At 38.8% G+C, this 13164-nt stretch overlaps 2 long non-coding RNA genes across 3 annotated transcripts; one reads left to right on the top strand and one right to left on the bottom strand.

Annotated features, from left to right (window-relative positions):
- Positions 1–1416: 1416 nt before the first annotated feature.
- LOC121699713 lies at positions 1417–12963 on the bottom strand. 2 transcript variants are annotated; one of them, XR_006027017.1, is made up of 3 exons: positions 3404–3851; positions 2977–3138; positions 1417–1512 (listed from the first exon to the last, which is right to left on the bottom strand). It is a non-coding gene; the product is annotated as an uncharacterized LOC121699713 (long non-coding RNA). The 2 variants fall into 2 exon arrangements; XR_006027018.1 differs by lacking the exon at positions 1417–1512 and adding an exon at positions 12891–12963 and having other exon boundaries at positions 3404–3516.
- LOC121699714 lies at positions 6973–7893 on the top strand. The gene is made up of 3 exons (XR_006027019.1): positions 6973–7032; positions 7128–7198; positions 7636–7893. It is a non-coding gene; the product is annotated as an uncharacterized LOC121699714 (long non-coding RNA).
- Positions 12964–13164: the final 201 nt, after the last annotated feature.

The following is a 13164-nucleotide window of genomic DNA, read 5'->3' on the forward strand; positions in this document are numbered from 1 at the left end:
GTGCTGTACTATTATCTTTTCCCGGACATTTGTTGGGAGACATTGTTACATTATTAATTGTATCATGATATAAAAAAAAGAACAATGTTGTATGAGCTTCAATGTCATATTCAAAGCAGATTGTCTTAGTTTGGGGATTGGATGTTGGGGGGAAATGGGAGGGACGCATAATTGTTGAAGAATAATAACATTTGTTCAGTTGACAAAGGAAACCTACAGCTGCCTTGTGATTGGCCATCAACCAGGAAGTAGCAAAAGTGCCAGGATGATGCAGCATTCTTTAATCTGGCTAACCCCCAGTATGTAAAATTATGTATTCAATGAATTCTCAGACGTACACTGTATTCAGCGTTGATTTACCAAATACCTATCTATTTATTTATGCATATTTATTTCATTACATTCCTTTGTTATTCTCATCTCAATCACAGTAGTAATTGATTGCTCATAATGAATTGCTTAGACATTTCCCCGTTTAAAGCAACACCAAATAGTTTTTTATACCTTAAAATAATGTTTCCAAAATCGTTTCAGTGGTTCATTAACTCGTAACAGGGTGAACGGCACTTCTGCATGCGCTTCGCGGCCCTCTATCGGCTATAACCGCACTATGTAAGTTTGCCAGATCGGGTAGCGGATCTGTAGTTCGATGGAACGAGACATAAGAAACTACAAATTTGACTTGTATCGTTATTTGCAAAGCCGGTGCTGGATAAACAAATAGCGTGCGTGCGACAGAGGGAAAGTTCTTTGGTGTTGCTTTAAACTATTTCCTGTTTCCCATTCATGATGAGTGAATATTTCCTGATTGCAGTAAATATCATGTCAGATTTTAACTGCCAATACGCTATCCACGATGGAGTTCAAATACTGTGGGGACAGTTCAGATCGCAATGCTGTAATCATAATCCAAAACAATTAGGAGAGGTTGGGGGGTCATTAGCTGAGTGAGATGTAACGTGAAGTGTTAGCCATAGAGGTTGTTGATCAGTATTGTATTTTTAAAGAATGATGAAGCCTTTCACATATTTTTTTCATGTTGAGATGAAGAAACAAAATGTGCTATATTTATCATGTAGTTACAAAACCATCATTAATGAAGAGAAAACATGTATTCAAAAGCTAAGCTGCTTGATTGCATTGAAGAGAGTGTTTTTTTTTTTACTTTAAATCATATGACATTTGTTAATTTATTTCTCATTATATTTTGGTAAATATCTACACAATGCAATGTTATAAGCACTATAAGGATGCAGTGTTGCATTGTGTTCACTTTATAGTTAAACAAATATGCAGTGCAATTGAACTGCTTTGCACTGATTTGCAGGGAGGGACTTACAGTGCTTATTACACTGTTATTACACGTGTTACAACACTGGAGAGCTGTGATGTAAAGCCTTTATTATCTCTTAAAAACTTTCTATCACATATCACCCTCTTGTAAGTACACAGGCATTCTTTCTCCCCCTCATGTCTCCTTTATCTGTGCATGGACATCGCTCATAAGATGCTCTGTAAACAAAACAAAAAAACATGTACAGATGAAATATCCTGTCTTATCAGTCTGCTGTTTGCAGCTACTCACTCTATGTTTCCAAACTTTTTTTTAATAGCCAGCGTGCCAAGCAGAAATGAAAGAAAAAGAGACTACTCTCTACGCTCAGTGTTCATAGTTTGTTAGCATCATGCAGCTTCTATCTTGTGTAATAGTTTAGTGAAGAGCCCACTAGATGGCGCTCTCTCTCTTCGTACTATTTTTGTATCTTGCAAAATAATTTTCAAAAGATAAAGCAGGGGGTACATGGATGATACCTTTATGTATATTTGCTGCCAAAGAGATGTATTGAAGTCATGTGACGCACAATGTTATTGACAGGGTTTTAATGTAAGGAGGTGGGACATAGACTGATTGCCATGGAGACTGTTTGATTGGCAGTGTTACGGTTGGTTGTTGTAGAGGAGAAAACGTGTGTTCCCCTTAATGTATGTACGTCACATGATAAAGTTGTTGTATCTACACGGCAAAGGTTAATAAATTAAATTTGACATGTGCGTGTCCTAACAGTCTTACACATAATGACGTATTTACTATCAATGAAAGGTTACTGTATGAGTAATAGCTTGGAGATACATTCAGTGAGCCATTCCTGAAACTCTTCCTACATGTAAAACACTATTAAGGCTTCCATACAAAGGACAGAGCTCTCTCATAGCTACTTCACTAGTGTGTGCTGTGTGTTCACTGTGTGCTGAGTGGGTTTCACTAATTCACGGATTGGGATAAATGCAGAGACCAAATTTCCCTCACAGGATCAAAATAGTATATGAAGAGTTCAGATGCAAAACCCTCTAAATCCGTCTGACCACTTTTCTTTTAAATGAGCATTTAAATTCAGGCTCCTATAGGTTTTTGCCTATAAATCGATATTTCAGACCAGGAAGATAGTGGTATTTAGTGGGTTTTGAAGTAAAATTATTTGATTAACGTATACTATGTGTGGAGAGCATCCACTCTCCATCTTTATCTCATTTTTGACCTAGGTGGCATTTAGAGGCTTTTGCATCTGAACCCTTCATATATACTTACTTACTAATACTTCACTGAACATAACTTACACTGCAAGTATCACCAAAGTTGTCAAAGCATCACATTTCTAAAAATCTGGCCAAAGACTAACTTGTCATCTTGAGGTAACAATGTACAGTAGATCACATTCTGAGGCAGACAAACTGTGTCTGGGTTTAACATGCCCTCACTATCTCCACCCCAGACCCCCACCCACACACTGTACTGTGCTGATATTGCACTGTAGTGCCTTGGATAAAAGCATATACTAAATGATTAAGCCAGAGAACTACATGTACATTAGCTTGTGTTAACCTGGATGACAAATCTGAGAAAAGAACAACTGAAACATTTGTGTATGTTTTTATTACTGTTATGATTGTTGTGTTCTATAAAATAGAAATTCGCACCGTCCTCATGCCCCCAAAAGCGAGCCGTAGGCAACGGTGGCAAGAAAAAACTCCCAGCTGGAAGCTGGAAGAAACCTTGGGAGGACCCAGGCTGTTGGGGGAACCCATCCTCCTTGGGCTGGTACTGGGACAGCAGATGGATGGAGCAATGTTCGAGAGAAGCTGAAACAGGAAAAGTCAGGCTTATTAGTTTCACAGTACGACTAATGTTTCCTTTACACCAGACAGAGTGAAACATCTGCCAGTATCCCTTCATTAAATGAAAGTCTACTTACATATCTAACCATGTATATAGTTGTGAAAGATGTGGTTAACATACAAAACAAATTCCAGATATTGACTGAAAGAAGCACAATTTACAGTTGCAATGATTTCCTGTTCATACAAGTAAGATTTTAAGTTAAAACTTCATCTTTACACTTACTACCTTTTTAGGAAGATGAGTTCCCGCTGGAGCGGAGAGATCTGCTTCCACCATGATTTCTCCTTGTCCTCTATGTTGTTTGATACTCATGTTTGTGTGGTCAGGACACATTTAGTCTACTTGGAGAGAATTCCTCTGATTAGTGTAACTAACCTTCTTGATCAAACCGTCTAAAGCTGCATACACACTGACAGCACTCGCTCGTCACCTCACCTCAACGTTTTGCATTCCCAATGTAGCCTACCTGTGTTTCACTTGTAATTTCTGAATTATATTAGCATGCCATAGGCTCTGTTAGTCTCTTATGGTTATGCCAAATCCCATAACCATCTCTGGATAGCATTACAGTACAGAGGTTTTTCTGGCATCATGCCATACAAGTTAACAACTATATCTGCAAAGAACATCAATCAATCTGCTATAGAACATCAATGTGTGGTGGCCAGTTTTGATTTCGTGCTGCCCAGCCACAGATTAGTCAACGTATGGAAAACACTGAAGGTGTAAAATTAAAAATATTTAGCAGCACATGTTATGCTTGACGAATCGACGCTCATATTTTGCGTCGACATATTTTTTGTGTCGACGTCATCGATTACGTCGACGCGTTGTCCCAGCCCTAGTGGAAACCACCGCGATGCTTCTGTTGCCTCTTTGACAGCTCAGTAATACCACTATGCTGAGGTACGTTTTTAAGTCTACTTATTTTTTTACAAGCAAACTTTTAGCATGATCTTCAAATTCATTGTTATGCTATAGGCTATGTGCATCATGCGAATGAAAGATGGAAAACCGTCGGTAGTTCGGAACGCACGGCGAGATAAAAGAAAAGTTCACATTAAGCCTACAACTTAATAACATAACATTTCCAATTGGCCAGTTAGCACGTTAGCCAGCTTGTTGTGTAAACTGGGCTGTTGATGTTGTTTCACAGCCTTATCCTTGTGGGTAGGCTAGTTAGTTCGCTAGCATTAATTAGATTAGTCTCCTGATATCGCTTTTTGTTGCGCTGCCACAAGCTTTTCTAGCTGCGGGGCAGAGCAGTAGAGACTGAAAGGCTATTCTATCCACTACATTCTCCATCATGTCCGGCAACTTTTCAAGTTAGCCTACAAAATCAAAAGTTTGGCATTGCTATCGCCTCAGGTTTTTGAGTGTGTGACTTTCACACAAAAATCAATGCCGTCTGACCTAAAAAAGAGGACTAAGGAAGAGCTGATGATGCTGGAGGTTGAAATAGATCAAGGCCAGAAGAGGGTTGATAAGGAGCTGAAACAAGAGACAGCCAACCTGACCTTGGCACATGATTTGACAAAAGAGAAGTCCGAGAGGGAGAATGAACGAAGAGATGTCGCCACTCGACCTACGTCCAGCGGTTTGAAGCGCGCACATCTACATTTAATTTCCTGTCTCAAACCTCATTGTAGTCCCATGGAGGCCAGTCAGGCTTGGACTCTCTAAACTCCAACTGCTCCTCTTTCCAAGAAAAGTGCTCATTCCCCCACAAATTAATATCTGTCCCAGACCTACCTCTCAGAGACCACTCGCATGAACCACCTTCCACCCTGATTTGTGCGACCAGTCTTGCAATTGTGGACAGGAGGAATGGAACAGTTACCACCATCCAGAGTGAGTTCAGGTTGATGAGTTTTGATTTTGTTAAAGTGAAATGGTAGGAGAACATTGACTGGACTTCTAAGTTTAGATTATATGTATTTCATTAAGTGATAATGTAGTCCCAACTAGGGAATATTCAATGATTTGCTTACTTTTTAGGAGCCAGAAATGAATGAAAGTTAGCTTGAATGCAGAATGGTCCATAATCATAATAATTGTGTTTGATTTTCAGTCTTTTATGAATAATATAGAGGACAGTGACTGAAAGCGAAGGAAGTGTGAAGAATTTCTGTGTAAAACATCTATCGGACAATGAGAGGCCAACTGAAAAAACGTTCGAATTTGTTTTCAGTGCCCTCCCATTGAAAACAACAGTCTGTTCATCCATCTTTTACTATCTATGGATAGGCCTACATGTGATGTCTGTGTGATGAGTAAGCTACTTCGCTAGTAGTAAAACAGAGAAGAATGGGTGAATTTGGACGCACTTCCTTCCTTGCCTTATGCTGTCACTTTCTCCACTGCTTAAAAGACTAAATTGATTTGCACTGTGAATGCGAAGATTATTTTGACAGGCATAGGCTAAATAAAAATCGCTATTAGTCGGACGCAAAGTAGAATATTGAAAGAAGGGGGCACCAAGGCTACAGTGGCCTGTGAACCACTGATTTTCAAAGGGGCATCACGGCCAGCGCAAAGGGAAACGACGGACATGGCCGTTGTGGTCGCCTTGAAATTCCAAACCTGGAGTGCACACTGGTTGTGCATTTCGCAGGCAAGCATACTATAGTTTTTCCATTAGGATTCGATGGACTGTGGACATTCTACAGGATTTCTTTATATTTCAATAGGATTCCAATATAATTCTATATTATATTGGAATATATTGGAATATAATAATAATAATATAATAATAATATAATATTGGAATATAATAATTGCCATTGTAAAGGATTCTAGAGGTCTAATGGTGCAGTCCTATAGGATTTTCATGGTATGGTATTTAGCAGCCTTTGTCCAAAGCGACATACACATAACAACAATACAATAGTTACATTTAACAGTAAACAATTTAAAAAGTTGGTAGGGAGAATGGCAATAATAAACACCAATGTCAATACCCTAATGAAAATAAATAAATACTATAATATCCCATTATGATGCGCAATAATTCCCTGGTGGCCCCTAGATGGGTGCACGAGACAAATGTTAAAAAACAACAACACGAGACAATTGTTAAAAAAAAAGAAAACCAAAGATTCTAGAACAGAGCTCTGTTCTAGAATCTTTGAAGAAAACAGAAAACCGTCAACCAGTAAAATGAAGAAGTAGCACTACGTCTGATGAGAGACGGAAAGAAAGGTTGAGAAGAATTAAAATATGGACAACTTGGAAATTATAATCGATACTTGGACACTTGGATACTTAAACACGAACATCGGAAAACAATATAGTAACACCCCCAATTATCACCACTTTTGTTCAGAAATTCTAAAACAACGATGTTTTTTAACACTTCAAAATAACATTTGCTAAATTAACCTGACATTTTTCAGTAGCCATAGGTGTGTAGATTTGTACAAAATCTGGTTTGTTTGTTAACGGGAACATTTACTGCCTGAAATATCCGATTTTGTTTACCACGCTCGGAGTTATAGTACTTGGCCTGATGGGTCGCCTATTTACACCGTTTCAACGGCACATGAACGGTTAGACCGAGAATTCTCGTCGTGAAATTAAAATTCCACTGGAGCTCCAAGCGGTTGTGTACACGCAGCCTTACAACACTGTCTACAGCTCTTTGAGTCACGGTAAAATGTCATTTTTGGTACATAGCTAATTTAGATACACCTATGGTGTGGGTGGTTGCTTTTCTTTAGGAGTCTGCTGTCTTGGTTTGTATAGAAATTGATATTAAGTGACACATAGTGCTACACGCAAGACGGTGGAAATACGGGACCGACGGTAATAGGGGGAGTTACGATATAAAGATCCCCCCCCACGAAGCTTCTTTGGTGAGTCGCAAGTCACAGCTGAATGTAAATAGATTTGCGTGTTCTATGTAATCAGAGTCAATTATTTAGTACACCTTAATTTTACCCGAAAACAGATGATCACCCTTTGAAAAGAAATGAGGAAAGAAGAATTTTCCCTTGCATTTTGTATGGTACTGGAATCCTGGTGAGCAAGCCTTGAACACTTAAAAACTAAGCTAACCCAGCTAAAATTGTATTGATTCCAACTTGATTGCTAGACATTTGAAACCAGTCAGGACACCCGATCTATAGATCAACCATAGAGTTTATTTAATGTATGAATTTTAGACAATTTAATATAATAATGTGCTTGTTAAAAGAAATGTAAGCTCCGGTTGCCGTTAGCCGCCGACTCAGGCTACATGGCGTCCACGGAAGCCATAGCAACCAAGCTAGACGTGGACAGATTTAATAACGCTGTGTGGCTGTCATGCAGCCTGGCTGCAATGCCATTTATTAGACTGCACTTACAGCAATATGCTGCTGTTGTTATTCAAACTCAGAAATTAGTTATATTTAGTATGTTGTGTTATTGTTATGATAGAGATTGAATTAATAAGAAATCTGTACAATTTTTTGCAGACTGGTTTTTGTTGTACCCCGAACAAACCCTGTTTGCCTTGCCCTGGAACCCTTGGATTTACCCTCTGGATTTCCCTCATCATCCTGGATTTGGATTCATCATCATCTACATCAATTTGCCCCTTCCTTTTGGACTGCTGGTTAGGCTACATATCATCATCAGAGGCGGACAGAGTACACAGCTTCATTACTTGAGTAAAAGTACAGATACCCTTTGCTAAATTTGACTCAAGTACAAGTAAAAGTACAACAGTCAGATGTCCACTTAAGTAAAAGTACTAAAGTACTTGTTTTTAAAAGTACTTGAGTATCAAGAGTACAAGAGTAGCCTACATTTTCTAAATATTGCATTACTACTGCCACAGTGCTTACATTTACAGAAACGTCCTACATAGAGTTATGAAAAATGTTAATGTTAATACCTTGGAGAATGTAAAAGGAATTGAAAGTAAAATCAAGTCATTTTCATCTTTTTACCATGTTGCCAGGGATAGGCAGTATTTCTAATACATGTATTTAAAATACAAAATACTATTTTTTAATTGAAACACTTGAAGCGAAAACTATCATTAACTTGTTCAGAAATTTGAAATAGTCTGGCGAGGTGGAGCCACAGGTTGGCACATGCTGCGTCTTCATCCATTGTTTCGTCTCTTATCTAAATCTGACCATAGAGTTGACTTTGGCTAGCCTAGAAATCTAGACGGACCCTAGCGGCGGCAAATTGATTTGCTCAGCCTTTACGTCTAGTATCAAACCATAGGAATTTCTATTGGCTGACGCCGTGGATGTCATCCAATCACAGCGCTCTATTTTGTTAGAGAGTCTTAAGGCGGGCTTAACAGGATAACGACAGTCCTGCGACATGAACAACAAGGAAGGTGGCTATGGCGAACGAAGAGCGGTTGTTTGAATCGGCGTTGGCGTCAACTTTGGAGAAGTTGGACTTGTGCTTTTCTTTGAAAGTTGAGCAACACAATGCACTTAAGTCAATCCTTTCGAAGAAGGATGTATTTGCCGTTTTGCCGACCGGATACGGATATGGTCGTAGCGCTGGCCTATTGCATGCCTAGGCAGTTTGAAAGACAATTCTCTGCCCGCCCCTTGGATTAAGCGAGGTGAATGGGTCGATTCCAGACTATACATTTCAATGATATAGGATGGCCCGCCAGGCTAAGGCCTACAGTAATCGTCCCAACTTTAAACAACACACAATTTCTTCACAGCTCAGACGATTCATAAAAACAATAAAAGGCTACATTGATAAATAGCAGGGGCAACAGGATTGGATTCTATAATAGCCTACGCACAAGAACTTCAACCGAAAGGTTAGTCCCGTCTCAAGGAGTCCAAGAGTGCGCCTCACACAAACCAGCTCCGTTGAACATTGTATTTTTCGTGTTTAAGAGCTAAAAAAGTTGATTAGAGAGTCACATTTGAAATGTTGGGTAGCCTAAATTATATAGCCTATAGCGCGTGCATCTCAGAGGAAGAGATTTTGGAGAGGGAGAGAGGATTTAACCTAGGTGATGATTATTGATTATTTGTGTCTGGTGGTAATTAGACTTGAGTATGGATACCTACGAATTGTTTTGAATAAAAAAAGATAAGACAACATATGAAATATGACCCTGCAAGGCGGAACCAGTCGTTTTGGTAAAATTTACAAAATTAAGTTATTGTACTCACACGAACGGCCATAAACTAAGCTTTCCAACAATATGTATATCGAGGGTATTGCAAATAGTATTGGGTGTTGGATATAGTCGCCGACCCTATTTGGAGGTAAGGATAGCCTTCAAGAAACAAGGTTATCGCAGTTGCTGTGAGACGTATGGCCCTTCTCCAGTCTCTCTCAAAATCAAAACACACCCAATTCACGCTTGGACTTTACGATTATGTTTCTAAATGTTGGGACTGATGGACACTGAACTCTGGGGGTTATTTGAACGTTCATTGTGAAGTGGTTTACTGTAAAAGGAGCGTCGGATATCCCGCCTGTCTTTGCACAATTATAGGGCCATGATAATGCATGCGCTAGCCTAAAGTCAAGAGAAAGCCTAAATAAATATGCAGACATGTTATGTGCAATTCAACAACTGCACGCCTGACATATACTGTAAAAGATATAGGCCTAGCCTACATTATTGTGTAGTAAATTGAGTTTATCTAACCTGCAAGCCAAAATGCGTTGCACATGGCTTTATCATTGTCCTCTAAAATGCAATATAAGCAACTATATCGCACATCCAGTTTGAACACCCTGATGGACACTGAACTTAGGCTACTGGAGCGTAAGAATTCCGTCCGTCTTTGCGCAATTGGCCATTGATTGACGGCCATTAATTAATTAATATAGGTGGCCTGCGCACAGAGTTTGTTTGATGCATGGAGTTTCCGACCGTTTTCCCTTGAGAGCTTAGAGAATAAAATGAGGAGAGCTACCTGTGTTATACATAATGTGTAACATTTATTCACATGGCCAGTTCAAAATCACCTAAGGTTTTGACTGAAATGTGTGCCGATATCAATTATTGGGAAAAACATTGTTTAGTGGATGGTGGGTGGATTGTTGATGTAGCTGCAGGTGCAGATGACATGACTACAACTCATCCATGCATATAGAATGTTGGAATTTGATAGGATACAGGAACTGCAGAGATAAATTGAAAATGAGGATTGGTAGCCTAATGTCGGAATAGCAGTACTAAAAAAAATCGGAGTAGGGGCATGTCGTAGAGGGTTGTCGTAATAACGGGATGTCATAATAAAGAGTGAACCCCGAAAAGGACAACCCTTCTCTGAGATGAGACAATCAGAAAGCCTTAATGTGTGTATTTTGCAATTGGAACTGGACAGTCCCTTAGAGAGAAGCTGATCTCCAGAATCCCCCACGTCATTGTCACTCAGGTGTAGCTGTTGTAGGGAGTTTGGTGATTGCAGAACTGAAGCCACAATCTCATAAGATTTATCTGTGAGTTTACAGTCAGCAAGCCTGACGAGAAGATTCAAGAATTTTCTTAACGTCTCAACAGCAAAACGAGGCACAGCAGAGTAACTCGCTGTGGTTCACTCTTGTGAAAAATTATTTCAGAAAATTGTCAGCATGCTTATACTTTCTTATAGAATTTTTGTATTTGCCTCTCTATTGGAATCTTGTCTTGAACTTGTATAGGCCTAGCATCCTACAGGATTTCTTTCTATTTCAATAAGATTCTGATTTCACTGTTGGTATTTTAATGGATTCTGGAGGTCTAATGATCCAGTCCTATATGATTTAAAATGTCTGAATGGATTTTCATCATGATTATACTTTCTTATTGGATTTTGTATTGCCTCTCTATTGGATTCTTGGCTTGAACTTGTATAGACCTAGCCTCCTACAGGATTTTTCTTTTTAATATTTCAATAGGATTCCAATTTCACTGTTGGTATTATAAAATATTCTGGAGGTCTAATGGTGCAGTCAAGGGTGTAGGTTTGGTCTGAGCTTTGGTGGGGTCACTACCCCCCCGCCCTGAATATTTTTTAAAGAAACATGATGGGTGCCTGACTTTAACTTTGTATGATGCATTACCTACTGATGCATATGCAGTAAAACATTTAGTCAAAACACCATGTCAAATTTACCTGTTGCCCTGAATCTCCCCTGTCTGAGCAACAACCTGACTGGGGTCCCTCTGTCACTTTATAAATAAAATATTGATGTGCAGTGACAAATCTCGAAGAAGAAGACCAGTAGTATTCACTAGGTCTATAACTAGCCTAAAACTAGCTAACACAAAAAAAAAAACACCATGTCCCTGTAAGTGACCCTGCCACACCACCGCTGTCTGATAAAGGGAGCGGCTGGGTTGCTTTTTCTGTCTGACAAAGTAACACATCGATTGCTGTTATGAGTGAGAAAATGATTGGAAACAATGTTTTGCATTCATGCTCCATCTCCAGCATGTCAAGCCCATAGAAATGCATTTGTTTTTACTGACATCCTTGTGCCATTTTCATTCATTTTTGCAAACATGTATAGCATTGCTGGTGAAAAGCAGGCATTTCCTTTCATTAGTAACCATTATCATAGTACACAAATCTGCTAGCGCAATATAGCTGTGCAGTGTGCAGTAATGTGCAATCCTATAGGATTGAAAATGTCCAATAGGATTTTCATCATGATGCTTTCTTACAGGATTTTGTATTGCCTCTCTATGATTCTTGGCTTGAACTTGTATATTGGCCTGACCTACACCCACTGTGATTTTACAATCCACATGTCATGCACACTATCAGGGAAACCAATTCACAACAATATAAAATGTATATTCTGGATAAGGTTACAGTCAAAGAACCAAATAATACTATTTAAAACATAAATTAAGAAAAAATAATGTCAAAACTTACACTGTTCTGTAAAACATTGGATTGTCAGGCCTTTTGGAGTCATGTCAATGTAGGTTAGCTGATGAAGTGGCTGTCAATACACTATAGTCTAGTAGGCCTAATATTTTTGTATTGTGCCTTAAAGGTGTTCCAAAATGTAATGTTGGTTAGAAATAGGCTTATAATAATAAAACAAATTACATTACATTAGCATTTTATTTTCTTCCATTGAGATTTTACAGGATTATGTTAATCCTATAGGATATCTTGATATTTCAACATTCCAATGGGATTTGTATTTTCTCTGTCACAGTCCTATAGGATTCTCAACTGTTAGGCCTACTGGTTTTGTCCTACCCTACTGGTTTTGTCCTTTTGTCCTACCCTCACTGACATTTCTTTCACTATTCAACACATGATAATATTAGTCTCCCAGTCCAGATAAAGTTGGGTGGATGTTTTTACATAAGAAAGGTAAAGGTAATTTGTCTTGATGTTTCAGTCAGTTCACATACACACACACACAATTCTACGTATTTGAAAGACGTTCACGGATATGCAGATTATACCACTGTTTTCATGTTCACACATTAGCAAAAGTAATCAAACCATCAGTCCAAACGAACTTTGGTCCGGACTAAGCGGCCTATGAACGGTCTGTGAATGCGCCTTTATTATAAATTACATGGTTTTGGTATGTTTTGTAGTACTGTGTAGTACTGGCTGCTCTTTATATCAGTAGGCCTAATATTTTGCAGTCACATCTGTTGAAGAACGGTGGGGTCGTTTGAGTTGAGTCACAGAGCATGCTGTATGTAGTCGAATATACATTCACCAACTATTGCAAAAACCATGTAGCCAAACATGTAAATCAAACTTACCAATATCTCTAATGTTCTTGTAGTCTATTTGATTTTACTCTGTAGTCTATCCAGTGAGCTGCTGGTTGGCATGTACAAGTAAAGGTTCTGCTTTATTACACAGGGCTTAATGATTATGACATCATAATGACAAGAATATTGTGATGCTGTCTGTGTAATAATGTAATTTTTCTATCCACTTTTTTTTATTCTGTTCACATTCATTAAAAAATATATCTCGCTCCAAACCAGCTGTCATGCACTCGCCACACATCCGGTGTGAATTGGGCATTAC

This window comes from Alosa sapidissima, chromosome 24 (assembly GCF_018492685.1).
Source record: "Alosa sapidissima isolate fAloSap1 chromosome 24, fAloSap1.pri, whole genome shotgun sequence".
Classification (NCBI taxonomy): domain Eukaryota; kingdom Metazoa; phylum Chordata; class Actinopteri; order Clupeiformes; family Clupeidae; genus Alosa; species Alosa sapidissima.